Genomic DNA, 26,576 nt, shown 5'->3' with positions numbered 1-26,576 from the left:
TTGAACAGGCAGAACGTTGCTCTGTATTCCAATTTGCTGCAAAGAAAATAATGCAAAATTTGTTGCAACTGGTACTTCTGAAGGGAGACTAAATTGACAGGACACGCCTGAGGGGAATGTAATATAATTATAACATGTTTCTAGTACTAAGTTATAGACTCAATGGAACTTACAAAAGACTTGTACAATCCACTGTCATGTTATTTTCTCCCTTTGCATGCTGAATGGATTATAGTTGAATGGATTATAACTGAATGGAAGCACAGGCATTTATTATCTGCTAGGCACCTTTGCCAATGTCAACTTGACAGCTGCAAAGTCATCAGCCAGGAGCTACCATTCCCCAATATTTCACCCCTTTAACCCTGGAACATCTCCGGATGTCGACATAGCCAGTCCTAGCTTTCTTGCTCTCCCCCTTTTTCAGAGCCAAAGAAGCTGCTTCCAATTCACAATTTTCAATCGTTTAATGTGGCCCTTGAAATTGTGCAAAATCACTTCAACAGCACTAAAGATGGACTGTAAAGCCAATAATTCCATCTGAAAATGGCCAGGTCTTCCTTGGTGCCTCATCAGTGAATCCTTGTTTAGAAGAAATACTCTCCAGCTACCTTTGAAATCCATCAGTTTGGGCTATAAGCAGGAGAAGGTAGGGCTTCTGTCATAATTTAAAAAAAAAAAAAAAAAAAAATTCTGAAGACCCATTTGTGTAGAATGTTAAAGCCCCACTCTGTATAGAGCACAAGTGGAAGGGTCAGCAAGCAGTTGACCATGCCATTATTCAGTTGAAACATCAAGAGGTATTCAGGTGGCTGCAGCAAGGTAGACTTGAAGCAGTCCTGGGTGTAACCCAGCCACAGAGGATGCACATGCTGGTCCCAAGCCCGGATAAATGGGGTTACATCAGGAAGGGCATCCAGTGTAAAATTTTGCCAAATCAATATGCGTAAAACAATACAAATATCCATACCGGATCAGTCGAGCCCCGGGTTAACAACGACCGCCACCAGTACTGTTAGGCTACTGTTGGCCGAAGAAGGAGAAGAAGAAGGGGGAGACGTGTCCGGAGGCAGGAGGAGAAGGGGAAAGTAGAGTGGAACTGAGGGTAGGAACTTTGAATGTTGGCAGTATGACTGGTAAGGGGAGAGAAAGAAGACTTTTTGGAGTGAGTTGGATGAAGTGATGAACAGTGTACCCAAGGGACAGAAAGTGGTGATTGCAGTGGATTTCAATGGGCATGTTGGTGAAGGGAACAGTGGAAACATGGAGGTGATGGGTAGGTATGGTGTCAAGGAGAGGAATGAAGAAGGTCAGAGGATAGTGGATTTTGCCAAATCCATGGACAAGGCTGTGGTGAATACGTATTTTAAGAAGAGGGAGAAACATAGGGTTACGTACAAGAGTGTAGGAAGATGCACACAGGTAGATTACATCCTATGCAGAAAAGTTGATATGAAGGAGATTGAAGACTGCAAAGTGGTGGCAGGGGAAAGTGTAGTTAAGCAGCATAGGATGGTGGTCTGTAGGATGACGATGGAGATCAAGAAGAGGAAGAGAGTGAGGGCAGAGACAAGGATCAAATGGTGGAAGTTGAAAAAGGAAGATTGCAATGTTGAGTTTAGGGAGGAGGTGAGACAGACAATGTGTGGCAGTGAAGAGTTACCAGACAGCCGGGAAACTACAGCAAGGGTGACAGCAAGAAGGGTGCTTGGCGTGACATCTGGAAAGAGGAAGGAGGAAAAGGAAACCTGGTGGTGGAATGAGGAAATGCAGGAGAGTATACAGAAGAAGAGGATGGCAAAGAAGTGGGATAGTCAGAGAGATGCAGAAAGTAGACAAGAGTACAAGGAGATAAGGCGCAAGGTGAAGAGAGAGGTAGCGAAGGCTAAAGAAAAGGTGCATGATGAGTTGTATGAGAGGTTGGACACTAAGGAAGGAGAAAAGTGCCTGTACCGATTGGCTAGACAGAGGGACCGAGCTGGGAAAGATGTGCAGCAGGTTAGGGTGATAAAGGATAAAGATGGAAACATACTCGCAAGCAAGGACAGTGTGTTGAGCAGATGGAAAGAGTACTTTGAGAGAACGAGAGAGAGAAGAGGTTGGATGATGTGGAGATGGTGAATCAGGAAGTGCAACAGATTAGAAAGGAGGAAATAAGGACAGCTATGACGAGGATGAAAAATGGAAAGGCCGTTGGTCCAGATGACATACCTATGGAAGCATGGAAGTGTTTAGGAGAGATGGCAGTGGAGTTTTTAACCAGATTGTTTGATGGAATCTTGGAAAGTGAGAGGATGCCTGAGGAGTGGAAAAGTGGTGTACTAGTGCTGATATTTAAGAATAAGGGGGATGTGCAGGACTGCAGTAACTATAGGGGAATAAAATTGATGAGACACAGCATGAAGTTATGGGAAAGTAGTGGAAGCTTGGTTAAGAAGTAAGGTGATGATTAATGAGCAGCAGTATGGTTTCATGCCAAGAAAGAGCACCACAGATGCAATGTTTGCTCTGAGGATGTTGGAGAAGTTTAGAGAAGGCCAGAAGGAGTTGCATTGCGTCTGTGGACCTGGAGAAAGCATATGACAGGGTGCCTTGAGAGGAGCTGTAGTATTGTATGAGGAAGTCGGGAGTGGTAGAGAAGTACGTAAAAGTTGTACAGGATATGTACGAGGGAAGTGTGACAGTGGTTATGTCTGCGGTAGGAGTGATGGATGCATTCAAGTTGGAGGTGGGATTACATCAGGGATCGGCTCGGAGCCCTTTCTTATTTGCAATGGTGATGGACAGGTTGACAGACGAGATCAGACAGGAGGCCCCGTGGACTATGATGTTTGCTGATGACATTGTGATCTGTAGCGATAGTAGGGAGCAGGTTGAGGAGACCCTGGAGAGGTGGAGATATGCTCTAGAGAGGAGAGGAATGAAAGTCAGTAACAACAAGACAGAATACAAGTGTGTAAATGAGAGGGAGGTCAGTGGAATGGTGAGGATGCAGGGAGTAGAGTTGGCGAAGGTGGATGACTTTAAATACTTGGGATCAACAGTACAGAGTAATGGGGATTGTGGAAGAGAGGTGAAAAAGAGTGCAGGCAGGGTGGAATGGGTGGAGAAGAGTGTCAGGAGTAATTTGTGACAGACGGATATCAGCAAGAGTGAAAGGGAAGGTCTACAGGACGGTAGTGAGACCAGCTATGTTATATGGGTTGGAGACGGTGGCACTGACCAGAAAACAGGAGACAGAGCTGGAGGTAGCAGAGTTAAAGATGCACTGGGTGTGATGAGGATGGATAAGATTAGAAATGAGTACATTACAGGGTCGGCTCAAGTTGGACGGTTGGGAGACAAAGTCAAGAGGCGAGATTGCTTTGGTTTGGACATGTGCAGTAGAGAGATACTGAGTATATTGGGAAAAGGATGCCAAGGATATAGCTGCCAGGGAAGAGGAAAAGAGGAAGGCCTAAGCGCAGGTTTATGGATGTGGTGCAGGTGATGGGTGTAACAGAGCAAGATGCAGAGGACAGAAAGATATGGAAGAAGATGATCCGCTGTGGCAACCCATAACGGGAGCAGCCGAAAGAAGGAGGAAGCAGTCCTGGGTATGATGTTAAACTGCATGTGCCCTCCAACTTGAGGGAAAACTTGAGGGTTGGTGGCAGGATTGGCACTCCAGCCACAGTTTAATAAAAAAAAAAAAAAAAACCCTTCACACAGTTCCAAAACGACATCAGAGTCAAAACCACCAGAGAGCCAGTGGCATCAGGCCTGTTGTGGATCAGTACTGGTATGGTGCTGAAGCATGGCCCGCTGCACAGCAGCACTCAGGTCCCAATAACATTTGATCTCACTTTTACGTACAAAGTTCAGCGACGGCAAAAGTGCAATGTGCATTCTTTCTCCAATGTAAAACCCTCAATCATCTGAGTTCACCTCTGCTATAGCAGGTCTTTATGTGAAAAAAACAGTGTCAGATCGGGGGGAGCGTTCAGGATAGAACCTGCGACCTTTAGATTACCAGTCAGTGATTCTTACCACTGTGCAACCAAAGCGGTTGTATTAAGGGTGTGTCAATGTCACACCCTAACGCTGGTTCTTTTTCTACAATTATATTCTTGAATAAAAGCACACTTTTGTTATACTTGTACCTTTTATGAAAGTGTTTATTTGATATTTGGACTTCAGGATTCACACATTACACGCTTTACGTCTACATTTTGTCAATTACTAAAAAATGAAAAACGTTTGTTTTAACAATGTTTTTACATAGATTGTTGTAGACACGGAACACACATGAAATGCATGTATTCCAAATAATGATATTATTTACCCTACACAACTCTAGGAAACTCACATGCAGGTAAACAGACTGGAGCAAAGTGAACTTTCTGATCTTTTTGCGTTGGTGGTGGGATGGGATAGCAGGCTGCTTGTGTTGATCAACACATTTACAACACAACAGATACTGACAGAGAGGTGTGAAGGGATTTAAGGTGGGCCAGGATTACGAGTTTTCTCATAGGCTTTGGGAGTTCTAGTGTTAATAACCTCCTGGGCACAGTCGTCAGCAGTGTGTATGTCTACAGAGGGAGTGCCCAGCTTTTCGAGAGGTTTACTTACCTCGGCAGTGACATTCGTGTCTCTGGTGACTCTTATGAAGTTAGTAGATAAAACTGGGAGACGGGGGGGGGGGGGGGGTCATAAAGTCACTGGTAAGCTGTGTGTGTCACTCTCGCTATCTTTAAAGACTTGGACCTTCGTCCTTTTGCAGAGTCCTAGTGCTTTCCGTTTTGCTATGGTTGAAAGACATGGACACTATCCAGTGACCCGAGATGAAGACTGGACTCCTTCTATACTATCTCTCTTTGGAGAATCCTTAGGTACTGCAGGATTGACTTTGTGTCGAATGAGTGGTTGCTCATGGAGTCCCAAATGAGGCACATAGCAATACAACCATGTGGTGCGATTGCCCAAGTGTGATCTGACTCACAGGATCATCATTGTTGAAGACCCGACTGGCTGGCCAAGGCCAAGGGGATGCCCATGTAACATCTGGCTGTGGCAGATAGATGGTCATTTCCAGTTGGGGAGCTGGACTGCATGTCTGCCTGGGGGTTGCCAATCAGGATCCTGAGCAGTTTCATAATGCAGTGGGTGCAGCAAGGTGCTGTACCTGTTGCATGCTGATCTGTAGCAGTGGATCTAAATTTCCCAGGGAAGTGGCTTCATTTGATCCTTCCCAGACCTTCAACTACCTGCACCATCATGAGAAAGCCAAAAGTTTCTTGGTTAAATCAGGTTTATACAATCTCCTCAACACTTTACAATGGTTACTCTGCCAGAAGCGGGATCTTTTCTCTGCCAACTGAGTAGCAAATGTTGACACTCCTGGCTCTTTTCCAGTTTGATAACCTCTTGAGATTTAGCTGGCTTGATTTTTTTATCCTTGTCCACAACAGACATTTCTCAAACCTTTTCAGCAAGCTGCTGTCTGGAGAAGGATGGCAGTTACTGGCCTGACTGTGAACAGGTCTCCCCACACACCTGTCTCCTGCCCAGGCAAAGTGATTTCAAAGGCTGCTGTCAACAGAATGGGTGAAATAGTACAACCTATACCTATATTTTTTTTAAAATGCTTCCAACTGGATATGATGTTTTGTCTTACATAGCAGATTTTGGCAGTTGTTGAAGTAGCTGGATACCAAGTTCTGAATACAGGTTGGTACATAAAAGAACTTGTGAGTGAACATGATGATCTAGTGTGGAACGGACCAATCGTATTTCTTGCACTTGTTTTTCTTTATATTGTCCCAGATCATGGCATAAGTATTCCATGCTGATGGTGAAGGACTCTCTCAATGAAGACGGAGACAGCCGTGTTCCATGCCAATGAAATGGCTTGAATTTTCCAGGTGACACACATCTGTCTCCATAGTGATTTCTGTACCCCTTCTTGTAAACCCTATAGGGTACGTCATGCAGTCCAGGTACTGATCTTGCCTTTTCTACAACCTGCTCAATCCCTGTCCACTTCCGAGGTGTTGCTGTCTAACTGGATGGAGGGTTCAAAGGAATGGCACATACTCTTCTGATCTGAGAGGAGTGTCCTTTCTGAGGTTACTGATTTGGTCCTTGATATACTTCTCTAACTGTAGCTCAATGGTCTCTAGTCTCTCAGTCTTTGTTTCAACATGGATACTTGAAGGTGTCCCACAAGAAGCTTGCCCTTGCCTTTTCCTTCTACTCCCAAGTTTCCCAATCTGTTCTGTTCTCCTTTGGTATGCAAGACTGGATTTGATGTTCCAGTGAACTTTAAACACCCCTTTTTCTTTCTCTATGCTCTCCTGAGAAGCAGTATTTCCTTCTCTAGCTCATTTACCTCCCTCCTAAACCTCCCACTCAGCTTGTGGGTGGTCATCTTCTAGTTCACCCAAACTGCTTCTTCTCTTCCGCATGGATAATGTTGTAAAAGAAGTATGTTTGCAGTTTGTACTGCTTATTAACAAGTTCTGGAGGATCAAGTACAGGTTCTGCTAGAAACTTCTCTATGCCTTCTTGTTGCTAGGTTTAGACCACTTTATTTTGGCTTGTTGAACTGGTTTCTCAGTTTGTGTTACTTCTTGCATAGTTCTCTAGTTTCTGTCTTGTTGCGACACACATGCTGTGGAGCTGTGCTCCTGCTATTGGCAGTGCAGATCCTGTTTCTGTGGTGCTTCTGCTTAGCTCAGAGTCCTTTTATTTTTTTCTGACCTGCTGGTGGAGTGTAAGCTAGCATCTGGTACTTTTGACTACACTACACTTTCCCTTGATGAATTTGTAAACCCCAATGGGTTGTCAATTTGGGGCATCCACAGTCACATTTCCTCAGGATCCTTTATTCGTTAGTCATTTCCATTCCAGTTAACTCCGTATTATCCATCGTGAATGGTCTATCTTTCATCCTACCTCTCAGTGGGCCACCAATGTAGCGAGAGCTTGACTTAATGGACATGTGAAAAGGGCAAGTAACCCATCCACCCCAATGCAGTCTTTTCTGGCTGCACTTCAGGCTTTCCTGAATGAGAACTGTCCTAGTTGCAGTAGTCACTAATAGACTAGATAAGATAAACAAAAGCACAGGTATCCATTACCTGCTGCCTGACACACCCACTACCTGTGCTAACAGGCTTGCTACATGCTCAGTTTTTTTTTTTTGTTTTTTTTTTTGCAATATCATCCTCGGGTTTTTGTGTGTGTAAATGAATGTCCAAGGGAATGTTCATACTTTCTTCTGGTGTAATTCTTTCATATCCCAAAAACACAGCTCATTTATAGCCAAGTGATATAAAGATATGCAAACTGGAATTCCATGTTAAATCACTGGCATTAGAGATCTCTATTCCAGAGGTAAATGTAGCTCTGGACCAAGACCAACTTAATTCCCAGGGGCATGGCTTATAATTTTAGTAGCAGTGGACAAAAGGTAGTGACCAAGCAATAAGATGTGAAACTAAAATAACTGTCTTTAAAAAGTTTGTTTTCTAGGCTACAGCATTATGTAGCGTGAGCCAACACAGCCACCAATCAAAACACAAGACAATAGGATAATCTTCTGTTACCTTGTAAAAGCTCAGTCATCGTTAGTTTGAAAATGTGAATTGAAAAGGGCAGCCATAAAGTGTGACAGAGCTGAAAAGGTGATTGTTTTTTTAAAGACATTAACAAAAGGAAAATCTTACAAATGTTTCAAAGTTTGACACAGCAGTAAAGTCAGGCACTTAAGGTTTAAGATGTCATTCATGTACCATTGTTCAAAATCTCAGTTGTTTGGTAGGACATGAAACCAAACATTACTATTTCTAGTAAAGGTTTACTGAGTTTAAGCAGGGCACTTCATTCTAACAGGAGCCAATCAGTTAGTTATTGGCAAAGGACATAATGGTAGGGCAACAACAAAGACTGAAATGTTTATTTAAGGAAGAACCTGTACTTGATCCTCCATACCAAAAAAACAGTTCCATAGTCTTCTCTGGCTCTAGGCCAAATTGAGAAGTTTGATTATTCACTAAATACTCCTGCCTCCAATGCTGAGTGGCTAAAATCAGAACCCAAACTAATTTGGATTTTGATCTACTAAATAACATTCCCTCAGTTTCTAAACATCCAGCTAAACCCCACACAACTATGTAACCAATTCAGACATGCTGATGCTGAAAGTACAGCACTTTAAAAATTCAGCACTGCTTATAAACTTCCTTCCAGGTATTGGGATATCTTATGTATGAACTACATGAGCATGCTTACCAATAAGTCAGTTTTTGCCTTTATTCTGCTCGTCAGCTCTTTGGAGATAGTGAAGGGGAAAATCTATCACAGTTTACATAAGCAAATGAGAATATTACAATTTAACATTGTATTAACATCTTACCAAGACTAAATGGTGAGGCTGTGTGGTGTACTGGTTAAGGCTTTGGACCTCAATCCTGAGGTTGTGGGTTCAAATCCAACTAATGATACTTGACCTTCTGTGCTCCAATAGGAAAACCAAAAGAAACGTAACCAATTGTATCATAAATGGTGTAAGTCACCTTGGATAAAGGTGTCAGCCAACTAAGTAAATGTGGAAATGTAATTCAAAAATGGCTCTATTTTTTTCCCCCATTTTTGACCTCCAAAAGCACAATCTATAAAAGAGTAAATAGGGCTAGACTTAAGATATATAATATATATTTTTTTTTAATTCTAAAACATAATGTCACATGTCTGCCTGTAGATAACCCTCCTGACTCATCTTAAGTAAGCAGTCCCGCTCCAGCATGAGAGGGGACACTGTTGTAAACAGTTTAGTCTTTTTGTGTTTCCACAGTCAGGAGAAGACGCCCAGTGAAGGCAACTGACTCTTCCCCTTCCAGTCAGGGGAGTATAAAGGCATGACACTCACAAACGGTGATGTCTCATTCTGGACCAATGCTCAAGAGAGACAGAGTTCCAAACCAGACCTGATTCCTATAAGCTACCTACAGTAGGCTGTTTATGTTTTGTAGTAACACCATTGTGCACTGTTTTTGTTTGAGATCCTAGGTTATTATTAAATGGGATGATTCAGCCAGCAGCACAACATTTTGAGACCAATTATCATACCTTGCACAACCACAATAATTTATAAAATTCATAAAAAAAACTGCAGATTTAACTATTTATATAATAATCCAGAGTGGTACATGATTTTATTGGCAATAGGTCAGGACCATCTGTTTTTTTCTCTGGAAAAAGATGATCTTCAAAATGGTACATAACTTGTAGATTGTTAGCCATGTTTTTGATTTGGAAGCTTGGATGAAAGACGTGCATGCACACTGCCCTTCAAACCTCCAGTTCTGAAAGTAAAAGACATTAAAACAATGCCTATAGCGTGAAAGTACTTTAAATTGTGTGAAGATACAAAAATCTACGAGTTGCAAAGCATGCACAGAAGATATCATAGTGTAACTAAAATGAAGACATTGATGGGACATTTAAGAGTATGTCATGCAGCAGAGCATGCCTACTGTATTTTCAAAAACATAAGATGGTTAGACAAAGTGTTAACAACACAGCATCTGTAATATTAAAGGTCTAAAAAATAAAGAGAACGGCAAACTTTTTCCACTGCTTTATGAAAAGTTGCAAAGATGGTGTCTTGAGTATACTGTATGACTGCATAACATTCAATCATATTAAAAATGTTCAAAAAACATCAAAACCAAATGTACAGCAGATTTGTACACTGATGCCTATAGTAGTATTTATATAAAAAAAAAAAAAAAAAAAAAAAAAAAAAAAAGTGGGGTCTTACCTGCTCTGCCACAGTTGATACTTTATTTAATATATATTGGTTTAATTTTCCTGTGCGGCTCTTAAGTGTGCCATTGGCGGTGGCTAATAGCGGGGGATTACTGTATTACGTTACTGTGTGGAAAAGATTTATTAAATACATTTTTCCTTTAATGTTAAAGTAATTTACAAATACCTAAACTGTATTGAAGTAAATTAATTTAGCACACCAATACCTTGTCATAAACCTGCATTTAGGAAACTGCTTCCTGCGCAGTGGTGTGCGAGACAGGAAAACCATTTCATTTTATTGGGTTTGAGGGCAGTTTACCAAGGGCAAGTTATGGTAGCGAAGTCATATCTAAGCAGTTTAAGTTCATTTATATGTTAATTTAATGGAGCAGTACTTCATAAATTCAGAATTATAAAGCTGATTACTGGATAATATTCAGTGAATAATAACAAAATTAAAAATGTATCCCTAAGAACTTGCTGCAAGTCTTTAAAAAAAAAAAAAAAAAAAAAAAAAAAAAAGTCTTGTACTTTAAAATCCAGCTGTTAATTAGGGAATGCTTAAAGCTGTCAAAACATGTTTCAGTAATTGCCCAATAAACTGATTTATACTGCCCCAGTCCTCACAAGGATACATTTAAACAAACCACACGATAAAAGACATGGGCGATTTTCATTTAAAAAAAAAAAAAAAAAAAACCCACAAAAATCAAAACTGGCCAGGAGAAAAGTCAACCAACTCTATCCAGTCTTGAGCTCTTTGATCTTACCAGCACTGCCTTGTGGTGTAGGCAGGTCCACAGCTCAAGTCAAAAAGGCCTCTTTTTAGTCATCGCACTTGCGGCTTAGAGAGGGAGAGTGGTAGTGTGACAGGAGAGGTTCCCAATTGATTTGTGATGCGGACGGTCCCGCTTAAGTGCACAGGTGAGGAATCATCCGCATCTGTAATTGATGCCGGGAGCTGCTAATTGCCACACCTGATCCATGCCCCCATGATAAATAGAAGCGCAAGGCAGCTATGGGGTAAGAAACAGAAAAGTCGGAATGGTGGTTACAGGAGTAGAAGAAAAAAAAAGGCAGGAAGCAGGAATGAGAAAGCCGGCGCGTGAACGAGCGAAGGTGCAGCTGAGCAGTGAGCCTGGGTGTCTGACTGGCACCCCGGGAGCAGTCGGTAGTGGTCGCTCCCACTGACCGTTAGTGAGAAGCGGGAAAGTGACCGGAAGAGGGATGACTTGCTGCATAAGGCAGAAGTAATCGGGACTTGGGAAATGAACCCCCCCAGCGTGAGCGCCCTGGTCACTGGGGAGCCCAAGTAATGGATTCAGAGATGCTTACCGAAGCCAGAGATTGGAAAGGCAAACAGACCAGCAGTAGAAGGCAGAAAGAAGGTCAGCCGCAGGCAGGGTGGCTCCCCTGGTGCATTGCCTGGACGGGAGAAGCAGGTTGTGTCACCAGGAGAAAGAAGGCACAGGGCTTTGTTCTAAAAGACTGCTTCCAGCCATTGTTTTAACCTCGGTTTTTAAGGATTTTTTCTATTGTGTTTTTAACCTCCACAAGTTCACTTTTTATTGGATTATTTATTTGAAGATTTAAGAGGCACTGCACTATTTATTTGGACACTTTGTCTTAGATTTTTGTTGTTTTAAATAAAAGCACTATTGCATTTTTTGCACCATCCCCTTGCTTCATTGTTGTGCCTCACTGTCCAGCTCATTAGTGACATTACCGACAATGTCAGGTTCACAGCTTCCAGAAGCAAGACGGGAGAATGGAGCAGAACCCACATCATCACATGCCTGTGTACCATCCCTGCAATGTACTGATGATCCATTCAGAAATGTCTTTTTGCGTAGTACTTGACACTATAGGTCCTGAACCCCATGATCCAGAAATAGAATAAGTTCAAAATATCGATAGTCTACAAAATACAAAAATATATTGGTGAGGTACTGTTTTTATTCTCTCTCTATCTCCCTCCCAGTCATTCACACGGACATGCTGCATATATGTGAAAAATATTAATCATGTACACCATAGTTTCTTAAACTAAAAGCTGTCACTACTTGGGTAGCACAGGGTTGTGACTCACCATCATATTAAATGGGTAAAGGTTACAAAAGGTGTGTAAAAAGTGTGTTGCAATGGTTTGTTTAAGCAATCAACATTTCTCAGCTATAATCTTCAATGTCAATTCTCCCTCAATCTGATAGTGCCTACAAGACGCAGTCCGTCGTGACTAAGAAGGGCAAGATATTTAAAAATTAAAAAAAAAAAAAAAAAAAAAACGAAAAATGATATACACTACTAGTCAAAAGATTTACAACACTCCTATTTTTTCATGTTTTTGTTAAAATGTGAGCAGTTCAAGTCCAGTGAATAACTTGAAATGGAAAGTTTAGGTTATCAGTCATGAAAATACATTACTTCTGGAAAATTATGTAAGTTTAAGAGTTGTATAAATATGCCTTTTTCAGGGAACAAGAAATGGATTAACAACTTACAGCTTTTCTACAGCAATGAAAGTTAATTATGACTTGAACGTTTGTGCTAACAATTCCTATATGTGTTCCAGCTTTTGTTGATTACTTATTAACCCTTTTCTGAAGCACTATTTGGATGATATTGTACTGTATATTGCTATCTTCATGTTGAGAAAAAGGAAATTAACAGTGAAAGACTATTATAAACCTAAAAGTGTATATGTTTTTCCTTTAGAAAAAATGTATCAAAGTATCAGGGAGTACAGTTTCCTACACCACCAAAAAGAACTTGGGAACTAGAGAAACTCTGACAGAGATACGTCTGGGAGACCCAATGCCACAACAGAATCAGAAAACAAGTTTCTGAGAGTGAACAGCTTGTGTGGTAGGAGCCACACAGGACCACAGCTTAACAGCTATACAGCATCCATATCATCATGTTTTTTTTAATGTTTTAATTTCAGAGTATTTTTACTGTTCTGTTTCAGCAATGACTTTCTTACTGCCGCTCAACCCGTCAAATCTGCAGCGAAATGTCTTCCCTTCACAGCTGAAAGTCACTCTACCTTCCTTCAACCACTGGTAAGCTGTGATTGAATGTGTTGTTCTATAAAGCAGTATTAGGTTGTTTTCATCTTATTAGACAGCAGTAGTATTTGCTAATGTTATAAAGACGGTTGAAAGTTGTTTAAAATTGTTACAAATCACAATACTGTATATCAAAGCCTAAAATAACTAAAATAAAGATATGCAGTAGAACAACAGTGTTGTGTCTCTCTAAGAATATTCTTCTTCCTCTTCTTTCGGCTGCTCCCGTTAGGGGTTGCCACAGCGGATCATCTTCTTCCATATTTTTCTGTTCTCTGCATCTTGTTCTGTTACACTCATCACCTGCATGTCCTCTCTCACCACATCCATAAACCTTCGTTTAGGCCTTCTTCTTTTCCTCTTCGCTGGCAGCTCTATCCTTAGCATCCTTCTCCCAATATACCCAGCATCTATCCTCTGCACATGTCCAAAACAATGCAATCTCACCTCTCTGACTATCTGACAACCTGAGCTGACCCTCTATTGTACTCATTTCTAATCCTATCCATCCTCGTCACACCCAGTGCAAATCTTAGCATCTTTAACTCTGCTACCTCCAGCTCTGTCTCCTGCTTTCTGGTCAGTTCCACCGTCTCCAACCCATATAACATAGCTGGTCTCACTACCGTCCTGTAGACCTTCCCTTTCACTCTTGCTGATACCCGTCTGTCACAAAACACTCCTGACACTCTTCTCCACCCATTCCACCCTGCCTGAACTCTATTTTTCACCTCTCTTCCACAATCCCCATTACTCTGTACTGTTGATCCCAAGTATTTAAGCTCATCCACATTCGCCAACTCTACTCCTTACATCCTCAACATTCCACTAACATCCCTCTCATTTACACACGTGTTCTGTCTTGTTCCTACTGACCTTCATTCCTCTCCTCTCTAGAGCATATCTCCACCTCTCCAGGGTCTCCTCAACCTGCTCCCTACTATCGCTACAGATCACAATATAATCAACAAACATCATAGTCCACGGGGCCTCCTGTCTAATCTCGTCTGTCAACCTGTAATCCCACCTCCACAAAGAATGTGTCCGTCACTCCTACCGCAGACCTCACCACAGTCACACTTCCCTCATACATATCCAGTACAACTTTTACGTACTTCTCTGCCACTCCCGACTTCCTCTTGCAATACCACAACTCCTCTCGAGGCACCCTGTCATATGCTTTGTCCAGGTCCACAAAGACACAATGCAACTCCTTCTGGCCTTCTCTATACTTCTCCATCAACACCCTCAGAGCAAAAATCGCATCTATGGTGCTCTTTCTTGAAATGAAACCATACTGCTGTTCACTAATCATCACCTCACTTCTTAACCTAGCTTTCACTACTCTTTTCCATAACTTCATGCTGTGGCTCATCAATTTTATTCCCCTGTAGTTACTTCAGTCCTGCACATCCCCCTTAAATATTGGCACCAATACACTTCTCCACTCCTCAGACATCTTCTCACTTTCCAAGATTCCATTAAACAATCTGGTTAAAAACTCCACTGCCATCTCTCCTAAACACCTCCATGCTTCCACAGGTATGTCATCATCTGGACCAATGGCTTTTCCATTCTTCATCCTCTTCATAACTGTCCTTACTTCCTCCTTCCTAATCCGTTGCACTTCCTGATTCACTATCTCCACATCATCCAACCTCTTTTCTCTTTCTCGTTCTCTTCATTCATAAACCTCTCAAAGTACTCTTTACATCTGCTCAACACACTCTCCTCACTTGCGAGTATGTTTCCATCTTTATCCTTTATCACCCTAACCTGCTGCACATCTTTCCCACCTCGGTCCTTCTGTCTAGCCCAGGGGTGGGGAAACTATGGCCCACGGGCCACATCCAGCCCGCCGAAGATTGGTACAAAATTGCCCAAATCAAATCAGAATTATGACTGTATTCATTTGACCTTGTCCTGTAATGCCTGGCATTCCACCAGGTGGCGCATTAGGCGCAGTGATACATTGACTTGATTTTGCGGAGACTGGGTTACTCTCTGTTATTACTCTGCTACTGCTCTGAACCCATCTGCCACAATGAGTGGGCCAAAGAAAAGAAAAATAGACAGTGAGTGCCGAGTGTTTAATAAGGAATGGACAACTAAATACTTTTTCACTGAAGTCCAGTCAAAGGCTGTATGTCTTATTTGCCAAGAAACTGTTGCGGTTTTAAAGGAATACAACATCAGCCGTCACTTTTCCACCAAGCATGCTAATTACGCCAACAACCAGTCAACGCAAGAACGGACGGCTACCGCTCAGAGATTGGCAGCTAGTTTGCAGGCTCAGCAAAACACCTTTATCTGACAAACTGCCATCCAAGAATCAAGCACGAAGGCAAGTTATGTGCTGACATTCAAATTAGCAAAGACCAGCAAGCCATTCTCCGAGGGGGAGTTTCTCAAAGAGTGCATAGTAGAGACAGCAGGTATATTGTGTCCTGAAAGAAAGAACAAACTTGAAAAAATTAGCTTATCACACAGGACAGTGACTCGCCGTGTTGAGCTAATTGACAAAGACTTAGCTAGCAAGTTAAACAAAAAAGCAGAGTCATTGACATTATATTCCTTGGCACTGGACGAAAGTAATGACAAAGGACAACGCTCAGGGATTAATGACAATTGAGAGATAACGGAGGAGTTTTTGGCCATGGAATCCCTAAAGGGGAAAATGCGGGGAGAAGATGATGGCACAGAGGATGCTGGTGTTGTTTGGCTCTACATGTGTGTGAACAGACTTTTAGTGTGATGAACACCAACAAAGCACCCCACAGATCCCAGCTGAGTGATGAAGACCTCAGATCTGTTCTGAGAATTGCCACAACAAAACTAACACCAGACTTCGATGCACTGGCAAAAAAGGGTGATCAACAACACTGTTCCCACTAAAAGTGAATGTAAATATTAGCACTGTAATGCCTTTTTTTTGTTTCATATGTATCCATCTAGTGCTGGCCTGGCCCGTCTGTCAAATTTTAAAAGTCAATGTGGCTCCTGAGCCAAAAGGTTTGCCCACTCCTGGTCTAGCCAATCAGTACAGGTCCTTTTCTCCCTCCTTAGTGTCCAACCTCTCATACAACTCATCATATGCCTTTTCTTTAGCCTTCGCCACCTCTCTCTTCAACTTGCATCTTATCTCCTTGTACTCTTGTCTACTTTCTGCATCTCTGACTATCCCACTTCTTTGCCATCCTCTTCCTCTGTATACTCTCCTGTACTTCCCCAAATGTAAGATAATGCTTTAATAAAAAAAGAAAAAAGTGGTGCCTTTGGTTCAATTTAGATTTATTCGTATCTTCACAATACAATGAAATTCCTATTTGCACACTTGACAACCATGTTGCTACGGTTCTTGTTCAGCGATCTAAACCATTTAACGACGGTTATGTAAAATTAAACATCACAAAAATATTATAGATAGTGCTGAGCACAAAAAGCAGTTTCCTTTCCCATAAGGTTTCCCAAATGTCATGCTAAAATTACTTTCAGGTGTGATTTTGTAACTGAAAAACTAACTAAAATATTTTATGTATTTATTTTTTTTATTTGAGGGTAGGGTGGAAAGAAAGGAACATTGCTCCTTAAGGTTATGGCAACACTGTGTAATTCCCAAAAAATGGTTTAAATTGAAATAAATGGTGGAAAAGTGTCTTTTGGAAATTCAACATGGCTAATCACAACTTACAATGAGACAAAAGATGTATTCATAGACACAAAGTCTAAACCAACGTTGCAATGACATGCAAACTAAAATTTGATGAGAAGACGACACTTTACCTGTGACCTTACATAAGATCCCACTTTTGCGTATGTTGCTATTCGTGTGTGCGCGTTTTTTTGCGTGCTGAACAAGATACCCTCCCATCAGCTCCAGCACACTGCGGCCTAATGGGAACAGAAATCCCCTGCTTTGGCAATGCTACAAGGCTGTAGATGAAATGAAAATACAGGAGGAAAAAGGGTTGTTAAATATACTAAACAGCTTTCAACCTGGGTCAGTGGCATGAATTTCACTGGACACAAAATGGAATTATTCTGGATTGATTTATTTTCAAAATGAAGCTCTAATTTTCATTGCAAATTCAACTTTGCTTGAATTGCTGGTTTGTTACTTATAATAGGCTAATAGCTGGTATGTTTTGCTTGAATCCTAAACCTTGCAGTCAATGTCAGATTTAACTCACACCTTAACAGTTGCAAATCTATATAAATACCTCCACCAATACAATACAGTAACTAGGAGATATCTATACTCCTAGACAAATATATACAATTAAGGAACAAGCCACTTTTTGGTATACTGACAGAAATCGCAATACCAACCAACCGACTGAGTCCCAAGATGACTTCTAAAGGTAGGAAGTGCCTTTTATATCGGGGCACATAACTTACTGCTAATCCAGCATCATGCCACCCTTTCACCAATCGCGGTGGGTGCCGGTGCGTTCTGCGTAGGTGCTACGCTCAACCTCTGCAAGGCGTGTATCAAATAGGCTGCCGGCCTCAGGTTCATGCGAGCATGAGCTCACCACTATATGATTCCACGGAGAAGCAGACGTCCTCGCCAAAAGTTACTTTTCTTGTAACTCTCTTGGGACTTTATCTTGGGATCCCTTTCTCAAACTAATGCATGCATGCCATAACTAAACGCTACTCACTTTTTACTTTATCCATGGCAGGTGGTTATGGAGACGCTCGGCTTGATTGATTGGGGCGTGCAGCGTCCTCCAGCAAACCTGAACTGGAGGTGTGCCAGACCTATCACTGGCATCCCACTGTGTGAACCTGCCAAAGCACACCCTGCACTTAAATGACTGCAAGAAAAGCAAGTGCTTATCTTTTTTTTCCTCTCTCTGTGCAAGTCGTTTTTGCTCTATTCTTAGGACTTTTTTCTTTAAAGTGGTAATACCTGGTAGGTGGATTACCACAGTCTGAGACATAGTTAAGAATTAGAAATATGAAGCATCTAGACAATACTTGCACTTCCATTCTTTTACAAATCAATGGGTTGAGGGTAGGAAACACTGCTACATCAGTAGTCTTGTGCATAACAGGTGTTAGACAAGATACCAGTCCACTACTGGGCACATTACCACTCGCAGACACTGCCGCTCAGGGTCAATGAGCAATTCAGTGAATTATTTTCACGTCTTTGGGATATGAGGAGAAAAAAAAAAAAAAAAAGTGCACAGAAGAACCTAAACATGTATGGTGAGGATGTGCAAACTTCATACACAAACTGGCAGAGCTCAGATTTGAAACCAGTCTCTATGGGTTGTGAAGCAGCAGTGCTAAACTATGAACCATTTACTATTACCTCAAAATTATTTGATAGTAATACTTTAAAAAACACATTGAAGGAAAACTGTAAACCTTATGAAACAACTAAACCTGTATGTGAAACAAATATGAAGCACATCATGTCGAAATAAAAAAGGAGTTTCTAAAGGCTTTGTAATGCCATACATTCTTTGATATTTGAATCAGTTTTTTCCATGGACTGATTATATTAAACAGTACAAGAAAGGCTCTCAACATAGCTCCTCTGACTACTACTTATAAATTATTTTTCATCTGCTTATTTTTCTGTATTTGTCTGTTTAAACACAAGGAAAGCCACAGATACACTTGCATGGCATTACACACTCATAACCAGCTAATATGAGAGGAGATCCAAAAGTGTGTTTAAAATGTGCTTTCCTGTTGCCAGATAGTATTCTCTCTTATGGCATGTACTTCAATGTTTCAATGAACCGTTTAAAACATTTTATTCTCAGGGAAAGTCATGGAGAAGAGAAAATGTGTAAGTGGTGGGTGGTGATTCATGGTCAGAAGAATGGTGTCATCATGCTCTGATTTTTAATGTGGATTAACTGTTCGATAATGTTTTGGAAAAATGACTTCGGTGATGATGTACCAGCTCTCCACTGCATCAACAACAAGTGGTTCACTTGATTCCAAACAGGCCATTTGATTTTACAAAATGGACCTGGAAACCAAGCAACAAGCTATAGTTTGGTCCAGAAAAGGACAGGCACCACCAGTGAAAGCATGGCATCTCAAATCTCATATCAAGTTGATGTTTGGGATTTTCTTCTCCATGGACAGAATTGTGGCAGCCATCCAATCCGATGAAGGACAGACAGTGATGTCCAAGGTCTGTATTGAGTAGTACCTAAAAGTAGTTTTCGTAAATCTCTGCAGAGTTTATTGCAATCGCCCACTGCAGATGATGAAGTCATTCTTTGTCCACCACAATGACACACTAACACACTCAAACACTAAGACCATCTTCTTCATTGGAGCCTCTGAAATCAACCTTGTTGAGGCCCCACCTTATTCCTCAGATCTAGCAACTTGTGACTTTTGACTTTTCCTCAAAATTAAGGGCCCATGAGGGGGGAAACCTTCCAAGACCGAGAAGAAGTCTTCAAGCTGTCCAAAACAAGTTGGAAAAGAGCACTTACAATAACATAGAAATCAATATAAACAACATTAACATCATTATCATATGAGAATATGAAGTAATATATAAGAAGCACATTGTATATAAATATAAATTATTAAACAGTAAAATCTTCTTGTATAATACGCTACCGTGGCTATTCGTTTGTCTGTCCAGGATTTTAAATCACCTGTAGCTCGCAAACCGTTTCACCTATTGACTTGAATTTGGTACACATAAACTACGTCACGTCTACTATCCTCTTCTGGGGTGATGATTTTATTAGTCTTTTTATCTTTATTTTATTTTATTGTAGAATTAACTCACAGCTGCACGCACCAGGGCGGCCGTGGGCGGATGCCTATGGGTGCAGTTTTCATTCCCTACCACCTTCGCTAATCATTGTTGAGGCAGAGTGAAGACTTAAGTGCCAGCTTAACTGAAAAATTAAAGAAAACATACTAATTTATCGCAATACAAAAAGTAACTTAATCAGTTTTAACGTGAAAAGATGCCGACGAAAGATGAGAAGCAGCGGGACGCTAGGGTGAAGAGCTGCTCAGTAAGCATCAAGTGCATTAACCTCTGAGCAAACGAACGGTAAATGTACAGAGAAAGAGGATAAATAACATGAATGCTTATGTCAAGTGTATTCACTCCACGTTATCGTGCAGTGCGCTGTTACTGGTATTTTGATAAAAGAATTTGAACAACATATAAAAAGCGTATAAATTATTAAACAGTAAAACGTTAACATTTAAGAAGTAAAGATACATTGAGTACTACTGCAGTGCTTTCGGCTATAGTACATTTTTTGTTTGCCCATTACATGCATAAATGTATACATTTTTTGGTGTACCTACCCGAGAATACGCAACATGACCCGGCAGTTAAAAGTTTCTCGCTCCAGCAATTTTAACTCTGTTACAAAGTCATCTAGTACGCGACACGTGTTTCGCCGTAATTGTGGGCTCATCTGGCGTACACACTCACTGCACTCCCTTACGAGAATCGAACCTCGGACGTCAGCGCTAGAGGCAAAGCACCTAACGTTGTGTCACGGCGTGTGGTTCATTCATTTGACAGCATGTAGATCGGGGCAATTACATTGCAGACATTCGTAGTATGAATCCCAATCTGATTGTATGGGTGGTTACCTACGGGAGCGTTTCTATAAACTTAATTTATATCCCTGCGCATCGTAGCGGCGAAGTACTGCTTTTATATTTTTTTGTTCGTTTATTACGATTATAGTTATTTATTCATTCCCTTCTTTAGCTGACTTCCTGCTCTCATTAAACTTGTATCTCGCGAATATGGTATTGCAAACGGCGGGAGTGTTTCTATAAACTTAATTTAAACTTATGGTTTTCACTGTGCTTGGTTTCCGCAGTAGCTGCACTTAACTGCGTTCACAGTCAGTTCACGTGCTGCTTTTAAATTTTTTTGTTCGTTTATTACGATTATAGTTATTTATTCATTCCCTTCTTTAGCTGACTGCCTGCTCTCATTAAACTTGTATCTCGCGAATATGGTATTGCAAACGGCGGGAGTGTTTCTATAAACTTAATTTAAACTTACGGTTTTCACTGTGCTTGGTTTCCGCAGTAGCTGCACTTAACTGCGTTCACAGTCAGTTCACGTGATTACGTGGGAGGCGTGATGACGCGTTATGCAAATCCGCCTCCCACGTCCATGGAGCTGCTCTCCATTTCAGTAGATGGACAAAAAAGAGGTTCCTGTTATGCCCGTTACACGTAGAATTTCGAAATGAAACCTGCCTAACTTTTGTAAGTAAGCTGTAAGGAATGAGCCTGCCAAATTTCAGCCTTCCACCTACACAGGAAGTTGGAGAATTAGTGATGAGTGAGTCAGTCAGTCAGTGAGGGCTTTGCCTTTTATTAGTATAGATATAAAAAAAAAAAATCTTGGCAGGGAGACGAGACATGATCTTCTCGGAAGACAATCTGACGTCACGCGAGACACACTTTAACGTCACGCAAGACAGAAGGACAGCTGCTGTACAGGCTTTTAAATGATCAACGCGCAGTGCGACAAGCAGAACACGCACCCCGGCAGAAGCAGCACAAACCCAGTAGCTGATCCGCTTGCATCTCCTTAGCATGCGTTCAGCTCCCCCCCTTCACAACGCGAGCGGGAAAGATGTGAAGTGGCAGGAGCATAGCGCACCTCCGGGGGGCTTGAGCAAAATGATCAAGACCTGATAATCTTGGATAGACACTTCGATGACACGCAAGACTAGATATTACAACCTTAGAAAGCAAAACCCGTGAGACGGTGACTTTTGCACATCACGCCCTACTTACAAATAATTTATAACAAGTTCACGGACATCTAACCTACCAGTTGTTGGAATGCTTTTGGCAGACACACTTCATGTGCTTCCAGCTCTTAAAACAACGACAAGCAGAACACGCACCTCGCCAGCAGATGATCTGAGTGCATCTCCTTAGCGTGTGTTCAGCAACCCCACCCCACCAACCATTCACAACGCTATCGGCAGAGACGTGAAGTGGCAAAAGGACAGCTGCTGTACATGCTTTTAAATGATCGATTCAAAGCGTGACAAAGCAGAACATGCAGCTCGCCAACAGCAAGAAAGCAGCTGAACCAACCGCATCTCTCTAGCATGTTTCATCCCCCCCCCCCCCCCCAGCCCCCCCCACCCCCACCCTTCACAACGCGAGCAGCGTTATACGTCCCACGAGAAAGAGATTTAACCACACCCGGGGCAGGAAATAAAGGACAAATATTGTTTTTATAAAAGTTTTAAAGTAAAAGTGAAAATAATGCATATGTAACAAACCCCATGAAAGTAATCTCTTTAAATTGTTTATCCGGTAAACCAAACCTGGGTGTGGGCGAGCAAAGCGAGCAGGGGGTGGAGCCCCATAGTCTATGAAAAGGATGTTTAATAATTAAATCCATCAATCCAGGGATGCGCCCATTCCAGCTAGCATTAGGCACGAGGCATCAGCTCATCACAAGGTAAATACAAACACACACACGCGTCATTTTAGCATCACCAAATACCAAAATCTGCATATATCTTTGGAAGGAAACTGGAGCACACTGTGGAAACCCAGCAGGAAAACATGTAAACTCCAGGCAGGGAACACCAGGGACATGATTTCCTGGGAGACAGCAGCGCTACCACTCTGCCACCGTGCCTCCCCCATATGTGTAATTATTAACAGTATTCATTATTTAAACGAAATTAACAATTTATCTAAAATATAACATCCATACTTTAATGCATTTCATCATGAAAGTGATATCAAGTATAAATCTAAAGATTCTAAATGTGCAGAGAGTTGGAATATCATAAATTTAATGTGTGCTGTGTGGTGATCTATTGCTGTTGCCGCTGCTGTCAGGTCAGGAGGAAGCCCCAGAAGTATGTAGCGATTAACAACTGGGTCGGTTTTAAGATGTTTACGACGGTCTACTTTACCGATAAAGTAAACTACGAGATTAAAGTGGACATTTTGAGATTAAAGCCGTAATTTCCACTTAAATCACAAAATAGACCTTTTCACTGTGTCCTTAATTTTTCTTCTCTGTGGCTCAAATACAGCTCTGTACATTCTGTTGCTGTTGTGAAGAAAAAAAAAAAAAGACTGCTCAGAGGATGGCATGGCGTGTCATTACAATGTGAAATATGCAACGCTATATAAAAGCACCACAAATGCATTTGTATGTCGGCATTTTGCTTCACCACATCAAACCATTCATCTAACACTGAAGCAGGCACATCGATCCCTAGTATCTTCAAAGCGGCTTTCTGTCACATGTACACAGTAAACAGAGACTCTGACGTCACATTCCAACTTTTATCACACTGCTCCCCCTGACTTTTTGCTGGTACTGCAACTCGCACACGCGTCACATTAATTTCGGAGGACGTGCTCAGAGGACATATCAAATGAACGATGGGAACACATGGCAGTCATGATGCATGCGCGTTCTGAGCGTGAAGTATAAACAAACTCTTAAAAGTACACCATTATATAAATGTGAAGCAGTGCAGCATGTTTGGCTGCTTCAAGAAAGTGGCTGCATGTTTCAGCCTCCCAGTTCCAATGCTGCTGGAATTAGTCAAACTGAAAATGCAACTGTCTAGACATCATTAAGTCAAAGTAATACTTGTTATCATTATACATGCAAGTCTGTAGTTATTCACTCAGGACAAAGTGAACATCAGTTTTAATTTATATAATTTATATACAGACAGCTTCAGTCAAGCAGCAGCTGCAGCTTCGTCAGTAGAATGCCGGCATTCAGACACTCCGGTCCATCCTGTTCTCGATAAGGAAAAATGGAGAATGAAAAAACAGTAGAATGTCTCAGGGCTGTAGCAAAGTTTATTGTGAAAGATTTACAGCCCTTCACCACAGTGGAGTTAAGATGGTTTAGATATGTGTAGCATAGCATCAATCGCCAACTGCTAGGTAGTTTAACTTAAGTTTGAACTGAGCTATCCTGACAACCAGGGATAAGTTCATTTACAACCATATTACTGTAAGTGTAGCCCTTTAAAACTTAAGTTATAAGGTGGTAATACAATGTTCATGATATAATTAAATTGGATTAAAACAGTTTATGATTCATGTTGTTAAATTGTTATCCAATTATATTTAGAATGTTTTAAAAGTAAAAGTTGGTATTTGTTATTATGTTGGTCTGGATGGTAGCCAATGAGAGTGAAGAAAAGAAAAAAGTGGGAAAAAAGAAAGTAACTGTAGGTATAGGTATAAAGTTGTGGACAAGATAACTATATCTGAAAAAGCTGTTACTGTGAAAAATGTGGTTATTTCAATGGCAAACTTTAACTAGAAGTTTACTTAACAAAGAGTGGATTCCAGCAACGAGTTAACTGTGAGGAGAGCATATGTGGACATGCAGGTTGTTGGATGGACTGTGTCAAGAATGCCAATCCAGTGAGCTGTGTGACGCTGTCCACAGGCATTGAAGTCTGTTGTTGCTGTCAATGGAGTTGCAGCTGACCAACTATCACAACCGACATAATACTTGCCAGGACAAACAAGTATCGGCTTGCTTCTGCTGGGAACAAGCGGTTTCCATATGCTCTATTAGAGCGAAGGGTCAGTCGCCGAGTAACACCATAATCGTAAGAAAGTACCATGCTTGCAACATTTATGTGTAGTACCATTTAAATGATTTTATTTTTCTATTTATTTTTTGGCAGCTTAGGTTTAATAAGGGGATTTTTTTTTTCCTTTATGCTTTCATGTTTTTCTGTTATGCTTATGGCGGAGTGGTGGCTCTGAGGCTAGGGATCTGTGCCGGCAATCAGAAGGTTGCCAATTTGAATTCCATAAATGCCATTCCATTGGGCCCTCAAGGAAGACCCTTAACCTGCATTTGCTCCATCCTGGGTATGTCATTAATCTGCATCCAGCCCTGCAAGCAGGTCCTCTAACTTGCAGGGAGAACTCAGGGGTTGGTGGTAGGATTGGTACTCCAGCCACTGTACCAAAAAAAAAAAAAAAACCCACACTGTTCCATTCCATTTGAACTAGTGTGATGCCGAGGTGTTGCACGGCTGCGCTCAGGTTCAAATTTGAGATCCTGAGGTGGTTTGTCGTGTGGTGGGTGTGGCGACATTCCATTATCAGTGCTTGCTCCCAACCTCTATTTCTCTCAGTTCTTTGGGTAAACACTAAAATTGTTTTCCTGGACTTAAATCTACAGAATTTATGATTTTTTAAGGAACGTGGGATGTATATACCTGTATGTAAATAGTCCATGCAGTTAAACTAAACAATTGAGTTTTTGTGTGTTTGATGATAAATGGCTTAGCCATAAAGGGAAAAAGGACACAGCGATTTAGAATGTGGCTAAAGGTTTATTAAATGTGGTTTAGTAATAAGGGGTGCAATACATTGTAAAGGTATGTCAATTATTGTGTTACCTGGTTAAATATTAGATTTTTGTGTCAGACTATGGGTGGATTATTAAGGTTTAGATTATTAGTTTATTAGCACAGGTTTGTTCATTAAAAGACAGCACTGACAATGATAGTATAACAAGAAGGTCATATTTAGATTTGAAGGAAAAAAAAAAAAAAAAAAGAACTCCGGTCATCTCCCGAGCATAAGCAATGCAAAAACTAACAAAATTAGTTCTCAGTTGTAAAAAAGTTTCAGAAGTAAAAGATCACCAACTGCTGGATTACATTTAAATAATAAAGTAGGGGGAGTACCACTCTGGTTCTACAGGAACCATGACTTACCTTTCACTGTACTCATTACTCATTAACAGAGTGATTATAAAAAAATATTTAATGCTTAAAAGTTTAATTTGAAAGTGGGTGGAGTAATCAAAACAGGAATGCATATTTACTTGGTACAATTTCACAGGCAGTCTTATTTTTCTGTCTGTGAAAATGGACTAATAGCAACCCACTCCTGATCTGGTCTATAGCCATATGATAGACTTGTACATAATTAGCTGATAAATCTTACCTTTTGTCATTGCTTGCAGTGGGTGGTACTTCATCTCTACTATTGCTCGAGGTAGTGGGAAGTTGCAAAGAGAATGTAGCACACAGTATGTACAATATATTGTGAATAAAATGTATCAACGTAAGCTTTGTCATATGTACCCCATACAATCAAAATCTTATTTTGTGAGTCCTCCAGCAAAAAAAAACAAAACAAAAACAAAAAAAAAGTAAGAGTGCACATGCAAATAAATAAATGATTCAGTGTAACCTCTGCAGGTATAAGATCTCAAGAAGGCCTTCCATCCTCTAGACACGAGCTAGCCAGCAGTGCTGAGGGGAGGGGCAGTGTATGGGTTTTATTTACAAGTCTGATAGCATAAGAGAGAAAACTGACATTCAGCTTTGCTGTTCTACCTGTTATGCTCTTGTAGCATCTCCCTGATAGTAGCAGTATGAACTGTTCATGTTGTGTGAGAAAGAATAAAAATGCACCCATGACTATCAACAATACAAAAATGACAACATGTGTTCTCTGCACTGAACTATACTGTGGTATGTGGAGATGCACGATCAGCCTCTGATATTACAGGGATTATCACTGAAAGTATCTTGTCTACCATGACCTCCATTTCCATCAATCTAACGCTATTTAAAATACAAGCATGAAACATGGAGGCTTTACACAGGAAATGTTTCACAGTTTACTTTAATAGCATTTCCCTGTAGATACAAAAAAGTATGCAGTACATGTATTGGATAATACGTAGGA

The 26,576-nt window shown here is 41.0% G+C and overlaps 1 protein-coding gene across 1 annotated transcript in view; it reads right to left on the bottom strand.

Moving 5' to 3' along the window:
- LOC114642871 (nectin-3-like) overlaps positions 1-26,576 on the bottom strand; it is a 513,459-nt gene that overhangs the window by 283,240 nt on the left and 203,643 nt on the right. The window lies entirely within an intron of this gene.

The sequence above is a fragment of the Erpetoichthys calabaricus genome, chromosome 4 (genome assembly GCF_900747795.2).
Source record: "Erpetoichthys calabaricus chromosome 4, fErpCal1.3, whole genome shotgun sequence".
Classification (NCBI taxonomy): domain Eukaryota; kingdom Metazoa; phylum Chordata; class Cladistia; order Polypteriformes; family Polypteridae; genus Erpetoichthys; species Erpetoichthys calabaricus.
The sequence above is the reverse complement of the archived record's forward strand: the minus strand, read 5'-3'. Positions and strand labels throughout refer to the sequence as shown.